The sequence below is a fragment of the Chiloscyllium plagiosum genome, chromosome 3 (assembly GCF_004010195.1).
Source record: "Chiloscyllium plagiosum isolate BGI_BamShark_2017 chromosome 3, ASM401019v2, whole genome shotgun sequence".
Lineage (NCBI taxonomy): Eukaryota > Metazoa > Chordata > Chondrichthyes > Orectolobiformes > Hemiscylliidae > Chiloscyllium > Chiloscyllium plagiosum.
This window is the reverse complement of record NC_057712.1, coordinates 49,792,197-49,806,419: the sequence shown is the minus strand read 5'-3', so window position 1 is coordinate 49,806,419 and position 14,223 is coordinate 49,792,197. Positions and strand designations below refer to the sequence as shown.

Sequence of the window (14,223 nt, the reverse complement as noted above, 5' to 3'; positions counted from 1 at the left end):
TTCTTGCAAATTAATGTTCAATCTTCCTTTTATCAGATAGACCTGTAGAGTTTATATTAAAGCCAAAACACCGTGTATAGCTTTGCAAGTAGTATGTTTTGAGAGCTGGCAAGTTTTGCAATTTGACTAAAACTGTCATTCATAAACATTTTCTGTCTAATGTTAAAAAATGTGCATTTTGCTATTTATGTTAGGATCTAATAGTTGATTTATTAGATGACCAGCCATGGTGCATTGTTGTGTAGCCTTTGCTATGGTGGTTCATAAGCCATTTCTTACCATGGCCATTCTTCTGCAAAGCTCAGTTGATGTGTCTAACATGGTTACACTGCTGAGTATCAGATTGCAGCCAGTGAATCTCTAACATTGGTTATCTTTTATCAAACCCATGCATACTTTTGGTGCTTCCCGAGAATCTGTCTACAGCCGCTTAATCCACTGACAATGACCAGCTTCCCATGCCATTAACTGCAATTTCAAATAAACCAGTGTTGTGTGATTTTTGATTCTGTGTAAATGTATATTGTTTTTTCTTGTCTCAATTTATTCCCAGTTACCGATGTAATTTGAAGGGGAGTTTGAAGAGAAAACTGTTCTCATGTTAATAATATTCCTGTGGTAGAGTTCACATAGACTAACAAAGTAAATCTGGCAAGTGACAGTGTGTCATGTAGATAGTGCATGTTGTGGATACACTGCTTTGATGACAAGTGTGGATATTCAGCCAATGAGCAGTGGTGCCACTTAATTCCTTTTTGCTAAATAGTGTCTAGTTTCTTGAATTTACAGGCTGTAGGAACTCAGACCTGTTTAGTGTGTTTCATTTCACTCTAATTTCTAGAAAGTTAAGCGGTTTTGAAAGATAAAAAGATGAGTTACTTGTTTTAATAATAGTATCTATATGGGGGGACCAATTAACCTCTAGTAACTTTATATGACTATAAAATGTGATGGAACTTAGTGAGGGTGCCATTTAGAGGTTATAGTAGTGGTCATTATATGTTATTGGAATTAGATTTTATTGTCACGTGTACTCAAGTACAAGGATACTGGAGATCAGTGAAAAGTGTACAAAGTCACCATTTCTGCTGCCGTCTCAGATTCAAAGGTACCTAGGTACCTAGGGTGGCATGGTGGCTCAGTAGTTAGCACTGCTGCCTCACAGCACCAGGGTCCCAGGTTCAATTTCAGCCTCGGGCGACTCTCTGTGTGGAGTTTGTACATTCTCCCCGTGTCTGTGTGGGTTTCCTCCGGGTGCTCCGGTTTCCTCCCACGGTCCAAAGGAGAATTGGCCATGCTCAATTGCCGATAGTGCTAGGTGCATTAGTCAGAGGGAAATGGGTCTGGGTGGGTTACTCTTTGGAGGGTCGGTGTGGACTGGTTGGGCCGAAGGGCCTGTTTCCACACTGTAGGGAATCTAATCTGTCTAAAAAAATGTTAGATATAAAGTAGAAAATATTGCAATGTTAAAAGTTCAACGTTGCAGTCATTCTTAAGTGCTTAGCCATGGGCCTGGATGTAGGTTATTTCACCCTGAAGTAGAGATCAACACCAGCAGGAAGCAGTTGGCCAGCCTTGAGTCCCTTTGCCATGCTATCCGGCACCAGTTTCCTTCTACTGACTGCGTCATCACCACAAGTCTGCACAGGGCCGATCTTGGGAATGCAGCTGCTGCTGAACCTGTTTGGGCCCAAACTGACCTTCCTGTGCCACTTCAACCGCCACCAGGACAGAACCCCACTGGTCCTCACCAGGACAGAACCCCACTGGTCCTCACCAGGACAGACCCTGGATGCTGCCTGACCTGCTGTGCTGTTCCAGCAATAAAGTTTCAACTTCCTGTGCCACTGCCAGGAACACACACTCGCCTCCCTCTGCTAATGCTGCTGCTGCTGGGAGCACAAACTTGACTCCCTCCATCACTGCCACTGGGAAGAAGCATTACATCAGACCCACTGGACACCTTGAAGCAGCTGAGCATTCCACAGAAGATAAGGAAAGAAAACTCACTGGAGAAAGAAAGAAAAATAAAAGCGTATGGAGCAGATGACCTCTGGGTAGGAGCTCGTACATTGTGCTACTTGCTACCATCTTGAACAGTGGCCTATCCTGGATAGTGCCCAAGTCCCCCTATACGCTACAGTGCTGTATTTCATTTTATTGTGAATAGAACTGAAAGCTGCGGGAAAACCAGAAATTGGCTCCAGTTCTGACCTTATAAATATTTTCTAATGGACCTTTTCAAAGATAAAAGCCTCTGGACCACATGGCACTTGAACCTAAGCATCTTAACTCTGTGGTAAAGATGATATTGCTGCACCACAATAGTCCTCAGTTCTGACTTTTCAACAAAAGGAGATTAATAATGAAGCAGCTGAAAATTTTTAAGTCACAATCACATCTGAAGAACTGCTGTAGAGATGTCCTGTAATAGTGGACATCATCCTCTGACAACTGGGACTGTGTTCCAGGTGCTGAACGTTCCCTTTTAACTTCCACTGATGTTAGTTTCATTGGGCACCTTTAGTATCAATCTGGCTTGACTGATTAATGGTTCCTAATTCTTTTCTGGTATTATCCAATTATAACTAGATTATTTTCATAGCTTGTCGTTGTGGAATTTCCACTCTTGACCCTTGGGTTGTTAGCAGAATACTGTAACCACAAGCCCTGTAACATTGGACCAAAAACCATATTGACTGTACATTTAACTGTAGTATCCTGAGTGGTTTTATTTCTTCCATATACAAAATTTAGAAATGTGTTACATTTTGAACTATGATGACATTTAAGTTTAATCTTTTGGTAAAGGGTACAAGGACAATAAGAAGTTAAAATGCTCGTGATCTACTTCTGATAGTCTAAATAATAATGAATTCAAGCACAACTGTTTTGTGGTATGTAAGAAGTTCTTTTCTTGCTATGAATTGAGAGGGATACAAATAAGTGGAAACATATCGCCAGGTAACTGATCTGTATTTCCACTTCATGTTATATGCCTTATTAGTTCAAATCAGCAAAATCCACTGATCTCCGACTTCAAAATTTCAAAAGAGTTAGAGTCCACAGCTTTTTTGTGTGTGAGAGAGAGAGAGATCAGATCTTTAATAATTGGCTTCCTGTTTTCATGCCTGAATGACCTAGGTGAGCTTTTTAAATTGTTTACAAAGTTTGCATTAGACAAAATAGTTTCTTTGTATCTACCCTATCTAATTCCTCTAGCCTTTCATACACCTTCATTATATCATCTTTAAAACTTTTAAACTGAAAAGGATCACAATTGTAACCTGTCTATGCATTTTAACTCTTCAAGCCTCAGTACCGTTTGATGTACTCGCATTACACTCCCTCCAAAGCTATATTTCATATGGTAGACTGCCTATAACTGAAGGTTTTACTCCAGATGGGGTCAGACTAAAACTCCACATCACTGAAACATCACTTTCCCTTTGTATTCCACTCTCTGGGACAGTCAGCCCTCCATAGGTCTCTTGTCAATGGCCTGCCTGTCACTATTTTGAATGGGCTCAGACCTGTCGTTTTATTGAGAGTAGCCCTGATGCTGCACAGAGCTATTGGCACAGTCTGGGGCCAGAGCAGTCCATCCTGGTGGTATTTAGAGCAGGGTCTGATTCATTCTTTCCACCTGCCCTGATGATTTTGTGTGATAAGGACAGTGAAAGTTCCAATCAATCTCAACAGCTGGCAACTTCTTGACATACTGTTCCCATGAAACTTCTTGACATACTGTTCCCTGGTTTGAATCAATGCTAATTGGTAACCCCCACTGAAGTATATAGTCCTTACACAGTACTTTGGCTGTGTGATTGGCTGTGGCTTTCCTTGAGAGACAGCTTCCACCCACTTGGAAAACTTGTCCACAATTACCAGGGCTTCTGAATAGCCTTGACAGCATGGGAGTGAGAAATAATCAACCTGCAAGTGCTGGAATGCACTGGCACTTTCAGTTGGGGAACTTGCACTTTGGTTCCAGGGTTGTTCTGGCAGCATCCAGGGAACAGGAGATTCGACGTTTCGGGCACAGGCCCTTCTTCAGGAATCATTCCTGAAGAAGGGCCTGTGCCCGAAACGTCGAATCTCCTGTTCCCTGGATGCTGCCTGACCTGCTGTGCTGTTCCAGCAATAAAGTTTCAACTTTGATCTCCAGCATCTGCAGACCTCACTTTCTCCTCCAGGGTTGTTCTGGCAAGTGAGGCAGCAGTCCTGTACCACTTGGCAAATGTTTTGCAACCTTGTCCCCACTAGCTGTGCTGGAACTGGACTGTCATTTGTTCTGGTCCCAAGTGTCTCCATGTGCTCGGTACAGCATCATGGTAGTGGGCGCAACCGATGGATTTGGTTCCTGATGTCTCCAAACTCCATCTTAACATAGTCTATGTCCATTTTCAATCCATTCCCATTTCTCTTCCTGGGAATGTTTATTCTGCATTGTTTGCAGATTTTGGTTTGCTGTCTCCATGTCGAGCTGGAAAATGTGCACTTGGGCTCATGGCAGGAATGATTGGAGGTGGCACTTTCGGCTGCATGATCTACCAGGGCTTCCATCGTGTTTACCTTTAGTGTGGGCTTTGCAGTTTAATATGGCCACTTCTTCGGGTAGCTGGACAGCTTCCAACAAGTCCTTGACTTCTTTCCCATTTCTGATGGGGGTTCCTGCAGCTGTTAGGAATCCACACTGTTTCCATAGTTGTATAAAGTTGTAGTCAACTCCAAAGCATAGGAGTCCATACAAATGTTGGCAGACTTATCCTGTGCTATTCTGCATGCTTCAGTCAGAGACCGTAATTCTGCTTCCTGTGCCGATGCTCTTGGGGGTGGTGGGGGTGAAGGTAGGTGGGTGGGGGGATGTGGGGGAGGGGCAGGCTTCCTGATGCCATAATAGTGTGGAGTGTGGTGACAGCCCATTGGGCCTCATATAGCCCTCCTTTACGTGGTCAAGCAACGTTTCCCGTTATTGGCGATGCCTAATGCTGGCATGGAACAAAGTGCTTTCTTTAGGTCCTGGAAGCCGCCTTCCTGTTCCCTTGTCAGTACAATCTGTTCTTTTGAGTCCTGTGTCCTTTCAAGATGTTTGTCAAAGGTTTGGCTATTTGGGTACATGAATCAACCCAGCATCGATTAAAGTTACGCAGACTCAGGAAAGCCCTCAGTTCTCAGATTGTAATGGGCTGTTTGGTTGTGTGTATGGCTGCAGTCTGGCTTTGGGTGATTTCCCTTTTCCCATGGGAGATTTTTTTGTCCTAGACAGATGACCTCTTTCTGAGCGATCTGAGCCTTTTCAATACTGGCTTTGTAACCTTTTTGTTGTAGGTGGTACAAAAGGCACTAATTGTCCAGGTCGCCCGCCCTCATGTTCTGTGACTTCTTCTGTGGGTTTTTGATAGCAAGCTGTGACTTTTGTCCAATCGGTCTTATGCACGCTATACCCTGTAACCACTGTTTTTATTGCTGTTCAGCCAACTTGCAGCTCCTGCTCATACTCTCCAAGAGCACCTTTGACTGCCTCATGAAGGAGGTGTTCTTCTCTATTGGTAACAATCACATTCAGAATTTGTACCCTGTCCCAGGGATGGAACATATACCCTTAACCAGTCTAAGCTTTCCCATGTCTTCACCCCATCTTTGGGTGAGGAATTTCTTTAGACCATCTGTATGCATTTCAATCTGTAGTACCAGAACATCCACCTCAAAGCTGTCCTCTAATCTCTGCCTGCCCATTTTTTCTGTCTTTACTTTGCTGGTTGTAAAAATGATACTGAGGATATACAGTCCTCATCACATTCACTGCTAGAGTCCCTCTGTTTCCCAAGGGCAATAGCTTGGTTTGTCCGAATCACCACCTGGATATCTCGGTGGTTGGGTACAAATTCCCTTTGAGCTTAGAAACCAGGGAAGAAACTGATAGGACTGTTATCTCGTCCTTGTTCTGTTGCTCCTGATTTTTATGGCGAGCTGTTTCCTGTTTGGATCTATCTTTCTGCAGCTGTTCATACACTGCTTTTAACTGCTCTTTAAGTTGGGTTACTTTACAATCATGGGCTGATCGAGACATGACTTCACTTCTCTGACGAATTTGTCCCATTAATGCAAGGGACCATTTAACTCAGTCTTTATTTTTCTGTCGGGTGGTTTTCCCCAGACCCACCTCAGGAAAGCCCTCAGTTCTCAGATTGTAATGGGCTGTTTGGTTGCGTGTATGGCTGCAGTCTGGCTTTGGGTGATTTCCCTTTTCCCATGGGAGATTTTTTTGTCCTAGACAGATGACCTCTTTCTGAGCGATCTGAGCCTTTTCAATACTGGCTTTATAACCTTTTTGTTGTAGGTGGTACAAAAGGCACTAATTGTCCAGGTCGCACACCCTCATGTTCTGTGACTTCTTCTGTGGGTTTTTGATAGCAAGCTGTGACATTTGTCCAATCGGTCTTATGCACGCTATACCCTGTAACCACTGTTTTTATTGCTGTTCAGCCAGCTTGCAGCTCCTGCACGGTGGCACAGTGGTTAGCACTGCTGCCTCACAGCGCCAGAGACCCGGGTTCAATACCCGCCTCAGGCGACTGACTGTGGAGTTTGCACGTTCTCCCCATGTCTGCGTGGGTTTCCTCCGGGTGCTACGGTTTCCTCCCACAGTCCAAAGATGTGCAGGTCAGGTGAATTGGCCATGCTAAATTGCCCGTAGTGTTAGGTAAGGGGTAAATGTAGGGGTCTGGGTGGGTTGCGCTTCGGCGGGGCGGTGTGGACTTGTTGGGCCGAAGGGCCTGTTTCCACACTGTAAGTAATCTAATCTAATCTAAATAATCTAATCTAATCTAATCTAATCTAATATCATCTAGGGTCTTTTGTCCTTGGGCATATTATACTTCTGCTCGAGTTTGGTGTGTGTCTTCCCTAACGAAAACTGTACCTCAAGGTAGTTCTGCAACTGCCACAGCATTTCTTCCTCCTTTATGTCAGGAGGGGCTAGCCTGTTTCTTGACGTCATAGGCAGTTTCCCGGGGTCACTCATGATCACCCTAATCCACGTGTCATGGTCAATTTCCTGCCATAGACGATGTTAGCTGAACTGAGGTCTGGACATGGGTGATTCGAAACAAAATAGCCAACTCACAAAAGTTTCGGGGTTGCATTCAGAGACTAGATCACAATTCTAAGAAGGAAGCTTTTTACCCTCAAAGAACTGTCAGTGATTGCTCAGTTTAGACAGTGTCCCCAGCGATCCTGCCCAATTGCGCTAAATTGTGGGATTGTGTTCCAATAATGACCGAAATCTTTGAGTGGCGAAAATAGCCTCTTTATTTAGAAACTACAAATAGCAAAGTTCGAGGTGACAGTAGAGTCCTGAAATGCAGTTCTTACATATTTTAAAATTCCATTACTATGGTGTTACATTGTTTTATCTATAATACATAAAGGTTTGAGGGGCTTCTGTTCTGGGAGACAGGAGATGTGCTAAAACATGTGCTAAGTGCTGGCTGTTACTTCTGATGGGATTAAGATTGTCTCTCCGATCTGCTTGCATAATTAAGAGGTGTTAGTGGTTTTGTCTTTTAGGTTAGTAAGTGTTAGTATAAATACTAGGCCTATATGCTCAAAATAAGTTGGAAATTGTACCTTTACTTAATAAGAGAATAAAGGATATTGAACTGATGACTGCAGCTGGGTTGTGAGATTTGTTTACTATTTGTCAGTGTGAGTTTCATTCATTCATGCAATTTCACTGACAGTTTCTTAAAGGGATAACAGCCCAGTTAAAAAGTATTTAACAAGTACATATTAATTGGGGAAACTTTGTTGCATTCTGCAATTTATTCAGGTCTGGGAGACGGTTGGGAAGGGCTGATTAATCTTATAATATTTTATGGAGACTTGCTGGGGATGGAATTGTTCTATATGCTACACTTATTCAGAGGTAGCAAGGGCTGATAAGATGTGAAAATGCAGTAATGAGTTTGAAAGGGTTGTTTTGATTAGAAAGGGTCGTTTTAAATTTGGTCTGTTTTATGATAGTTAAATATATTAAGCTCTGTAGGTTAGTGTTATAGTAGGGCGTTATGAATGAATGAAACGGGAACGCAGTGACTGGGTTAGTAAAGGGTGTTATGAATGAATAGACATAAGCGCTTGTGAGTGGCTTAGTGAAGGAACCCAGAATACAATATCTCACAAGAGGCCAACATTCTATTAAATATTTTGATACCAACGGACAAGCTTTTCGTGACTTCTATATCTGAACACTAAATAGTTTTACTCTTGCAATGCTGTAAGGCCAGTAAAATGGTTTAAATAGTATTTATGCAACCAAAACCAATTATTCAGCCCAATAATCTGTGGTGCGTTTTGTGTTCCCCACAAGCCTCCCCTTGTCTACATTATAACTCCTAACTCCCTCTTCAGATTCATTTCAAATTAACCTATGTTGTTTATTTCAACAATTCCGTGTGTCCTAAGTTCTAACTAAATAAGTTTCTTCTGAATCTTTAAATTAGATTGATTATTGACTATCTTACTTTTATCCCTTCTAATTTTAGATTTCTCCGCAAGTAAAAGCATGTCAATGTCTATTCCATTGAATCCTTTTCTAAACTTAAAAACCCTTCCTAGTTCAGCCCAACTCATCACTTTTTCTATTTAAAAGTCTGTTTAATCTTGCCTGATAATTGTTACCATTTTGTTCTTTTAACATTTTTCAGTTTTATTCCTTGGTTGTGTGTTTTTATGGCCTTGTTAACCTGCAATGCTGCCTTCTACGCTTTGTTTATCCCTAATCTTAAGTTTGATGGCATCCCTTTATATTTAGATTTTTAAGGAGAAAGTGAGGTCTGCAGATGCTGGAGATCAGAGCTGAAAATGTGTTGCTGGAAAAGCACAGCAGGTCAGGCAGCATCCAGGGAACAGGAGAATCGACGTTTCGGGCATAAGCCCTTCTCCAGGAGATAAGCCCTTCGGGCATAAGCCCTTTCCTCATTTCTGAAGAAGGGCTTATGCCCGAAACGTCGATTCTCCTGTTCCCTGGATGCTGCCTGACCTGCTGCGCATTTTCAGCTATTTAGATTTTTACTCCATTTTTGGAGAACTGTGAACCATTACTCCAAGATTCCTTTGTATCACTACATTCCTTAAAGTCCTACCATTCACCATGAAACTCCTACCTTGATTTGACTTTCCAAAATGCAAGACCTCACACTTATTGATATGAAACTCCATTTGCCATTCCTTGGCCCACTTCCTCAGCTGATCAAGGTCCTGCTGCAATTTCTGATAACCTTCTCAATGCCCACAATGCTGTCTATTTTACTGTCATCAACAAATTTACTAATCATGCCTTGTACATTCTCATCTACATCACTGAGATAGGTGGCAAACAGTAATAGGCCCAGCAACAAACCTTGAGGCACTCCACTAATCACAGACCTCCAGTCTGACAAGCATCCTTACACTATTACCCTCTGCTTCCTACCGTTAAACCAATTTTGTATCCAATTTGCCAGCTTGCCCTAAATTCCATGCATTCTAACCTAGAACAGCTTACCGTGTGGAACCTTATCAAAGGTCTTACTGAAATCCATGTAGACTACATCTACTGCCCTCGTCAACCTTCCTGGTCACTTCATCAAAGAGCTCTAATAAATCTGTGAGGCATAATCTCCCACTCACAAAGCTATGCTGACTACACCTAATCAAGATCTGTCTTTCCATGTGTTTCTTATCTCTCAGAATCTTCTCAAGTGACTTACCCACCACAGATGTTAAGCTTACTGGTCTATAGTTCCCAGGTTTTTCTTTGCAACCCTTCTTGACTAATGGCACAACATTCGTTAGCCTCCAGTCTTCCAGGACCTCATTCATGGCTAATGATGATGCAAAAATATCAGCCAGGTTAAAATGGATGGAAATAATTCGAGATTATTTTGCTTTACAACCAGGCAAGGCACTCATTGATTTGGAGAAGCACTGTGTGTTATTTTGAATTGTTAAGCAAAGTCTGATTGCTTAAATAAATCTCAGCATAACTGTTACCCTTGTCAAGGGCACAGGTTAGAACTCCACAGCACTATGAATATTTTTAACTTACGCTTTCAAAATAGGTATCTCAGGAATAAAAGAATGACTAGAGTAAGATTAGGGCCAAGGAAAGACAGTAGTGGGAAGTTATGTGTATAGTCAGAGGAGATAGGGGAAGTGCTAAATGAATATTTTTCATTATTCACACTAGGATTTTCAGTATTCACACTAGAAAAACAAAATGTTGGCGAGGAGAATACTGAGATACAGGCTACTAGTCTAGATGGGATTGAGGTCCCCAAGGAGGGCATGGAAAGTGGAAAAATAGATAAGTCCCTTGGGCGGGATGGGATCTATCCTAGGATTCTCTGAGAAGCCAGAGAGATTGCTGAGTCTTTGACTTTGATCTTTGTGTCGTCATTGTCTACAGGAATAGTGTCAGAAGACAGGAATTTAGCAAATGTTGCTCCCTTGTTCAAGAAGGGGAGTAGAGACAATCCTGGCAATTATAGTCATGATTTGGACCTGGTAATTATAGACCAGTGAAGCTTCCTTCGGTTGTGGGTAAAGTGTTGGAAAAGGTTATAAGAGAGAGAATTTATAATCATCTAGAAAGGAATAAGTTGATTAGAGATAGGGTAAGTTGTGCCTCACAAACCTTACTGAGTTCTTTGATAAGGTGACCAACAGGTGGAGGAGGGTAAAGCAGTTGATGTGGTGTATATGGATTTCAGTAAGGCGTTTGATAAGGTTTCCCATGGTAGGCTATTGCACAAAATACGGTGGCATGGGATTGAGGATGATTTAGCAGTTTGGATCGGAGATTGGCTGGCTGAAAGAAGACAGAGGGTGGTGGTTGATGGGAAATGTTCATCCTGGAGTTCAGTTACTAGTGGTGTACTGCAAGGATCTCTTTTGGGTCCACTGCTTTTTGGATTTTTATAAATGACCTGGATGAGGGCACAGAGGAATGGGTTATTAAATTTTCAGATGACACTAAGGTTGGTAGAGTTGTGGATAGTGTAGAAGGATGTTGTACGTTACAGAGGTAAGCTGCAGAACTGGTCTGAGAGGTGGCAAATGGAGTTTAATGTGGAAAAGTGTTGAGGGGATTCACTTTGAAAGGAGCAACAGGAATAAAGAGGACTGGCTAATGGTAAGATGCTTGGTAGTGTGGATGTGCAGAGCGATCTCGGCATCAGTGTGCATAGATCCCTGAAAGTTGCCAGCCAGGTTGATAGGGTTGTTAAGAAGGCATACGGTGTGTTACTTTTTATTAGTCAAGGGGTTTAGTTTCGGAACCATAAAGTCATGCTGCAGCTATACAAAACTCTAGTGCGGCCACACTTGGAGTACTGCATACAGTTCTGGTCACCGCATTATAGGAAGGATGTGGAAGCTTTGGAGAGGTTTCAGAGGGGATTTACTAGGATATTGCTTCGTATGGAGGGACAGTCTTACGAGGAAAGGCTGAGGGACTTGAGGCTGTTTTCGCTGGAGAGAAGAAGGTTGAGAGGTGACTTAAATGAGACATATAAGATAATCAGAAGGTTAGACAGGGTGGACAGTGAGAGCCTTGTTCCTCAGATAGTGTTGGCTAGACCAAGGGGGCATAGTTTTAAATTGAGGGGTGATAGATATAGGACAGATGTCAGAGGTAGTTTCTTTACTCAGAGAGTAGTAGGAGCGTGGAGCATACTGCCTGCAATGGTAGTAGATTTGCCAACTTTAAGAGCATTTAAATGTCATTGAGTAGACATATGGAAGAAAATGGAATAGTTGCAATCTCGATGGACTCTAGCGATTTTATGATTCACACTTAGTGCAAAAACTTTGTGTGCAATTGTTTTCTTTACTTTAAATGCTGTGACATGGATTTTCTGATAATCTGCCAGTTGTATTCTAGCACAGATGGGATTTGCTAATGGAAAATTTCTATCCTGGCAAACTCTGAAGATATTGTCCAGGAAATTGGTAATGATAAGGCAATAGTCACTCAGTCTTTAGCTAACTACAACAAACATGGCTAACGTGTACAACATTTGATATAAATTGGAGCCATGTACATAAAAGCATTGGCCATTTTTATGATCTTCTTCAAAAACACTGTTCACTGCTATTTTGTAAAAATACAATTGTTCAAGTAGTCATCTACATGCCCATGTTAATCACATCTGGACTGGTGAACCTTGGGCACAATCATGAAAATAGCTTTCAATAGGAGGTTATTTGATGACACTACACACTCAAACAAGGTGTCATCAAATAACCTCCCATAAAAGCTACTTTCATGATTATCTCAACTTAGTTGTTATGAACTGTTTCCCCATGCCATAGTTGTTGACTGTCTTCTCTCTTTTTGCAATCAACGTAGGGTTCCCCAGCGCTTAGTTTTCACTCCCAACATGTTCCTTGTTCACAACTGAAAACAAAAAAAATGCTGGAAATCCCAGCAGGTCAGATAGTATCCATGGAGAGAGAGAATCAGCTAATGTTTTGACTCTGGATGACTCTTCATTGGAGCTGAAGTGAAGTGTAATGGGGGCAGCATTTACGCAATAGTGGGAGGTGGGGGTGGGTTCGAGTGCTGGGGGGAGGGGTGTGGGGAAGCGAAAGGGTTTTGATAGTTCATATTAAGTGATTGGACTGTGAGAATGGCTGAACAATGGTGTGTCTAACTGCCAGACTGGAAAGAACAGATAGTCCCACTGGAATGGGGGGAGGGCATGTAGCAAACAAAGGGAAGGAATGGGTTCACAGTTTGGCGGTGTTGAACTCAATATTGAGCCCAGAAAGTTGTAAACTTGCAGATGAGATGTTTTTTGGAGAATTGCAACAGGCCAAAGACAGTCAAGTGGGCTTGCGAACAAGACACTGTGTTAAAATGGCAAGGTCAGAGTCATGCTTGCACACACTCGAAAGGTATTCTGCAAAGCAGTCACCCAGTCTGCGTGTAGTTTCTCCAATGTAGAGTGGACCACAGTGGACACGGCAAATACAATAGTTGAAACTTTATTGCTGGAACAGCACAGCAGGTCAGGCAGCATCCAGGGAACAGGAGATGCTCCCTGGATGCTGCCTGACCTGCTGTGCTGTTCCAGCAATAAAGTTTCAACTTTGATCTCCAGCATCTGCAGACCTCACTTTCTCCACAGCAAATACAATACACAAGATTGGAGCAGGTACAGGTGAAATGCTAGAAAGACTGTTGAAGCCTTTGGATAGTGAGCAGAGAGGAGGTGAAGGGGCAGGTGTTGCACCTTCTGTTGTTGCATGGGAGGACAGGGTGGTGGTGTTGGTGGTCAGGGAATGGATTAGTGTGTCCCTGCAAAATGCAGACAGGGGAATGAGTGGAAGATATTTTTGGTGGTGGTGTTCTGCTGGAGTTATCTGAAATGAGAGACAATGATCCTTTGAATGTGGGAGCTGGTGGGTTGAAAAATTAGAACAATGCAGATCGATCACACTGTTGTGAGTGATGGAAATGGGCAAGGACAGAAATACGGGTGACAGGCCGGATGTGGTTGAGGGAGAAATCCATCAGAAGCATGGAGCAGCACCAAAACATTCGTCGACGTACCAAAAAAAAAAGAGTTGTGGAAGAGGGCCAGTTTAGGACTGGAACATGGATTGTTCCACATACCCCATAAAGAGGCAGGCATAACTGGGACCGATGTGGCAGCAGTGAGATTAATTAAATGAGAAATTGTTCAGTGAGAGAACAAGTTCAGTCAAGTGGAGGAGAGTGGTGGTGGATAGGGATTGTTAAGACTTATGGTCTAGGAAGAAGCTGAGAGCTCTCAGAACATCTTGGTCCTCCTTTCATAGAAAGTATCTGTTATACTGTGTCCACCTGCATTCAAATAGAACTGTCACATATCTTGCATTGCTAAAGGTGACTCCAAACCTTTTGGTTTTCTCTATTGTGCCAAAATATTTCTCCCTGTCAAATCAATAATTTGGATTACATTTTAAAAAAAGACTCCACTGGAGAGGTGCAGATGACACCAAGAGTAGTGAAGCATTCTACATACATTAATTTTTATCTTATTTTCTGCATGTAAAATGTTGCTGCATGCAGAATTGAGACCTGAATAACAAATATATTTCAGGAGCTGAAGAGATTTATCATTCATGGGGCAGCTGAGTGGATCAGTGGTTAGCACTGCTGCCCCACTTTGCCAGGATCCAGGCTCAAGT

The 14,223-nt window shown here is 42.5% G+C and overlaps 1 protein-coding gene across 1 annotated transcript in view; it reads left to right on the top strand.

Annotated features, from left to right (window-relative positions):
* The window catches only part of lmbrd1 (LMBR1 domain containing 1), a 273,681-nt gene that overhangs the window by 244,861 nt on the left and 14,597 nt on the right, over positions 1-14,223 (top strand). The window lies entirely within an intron of this gene.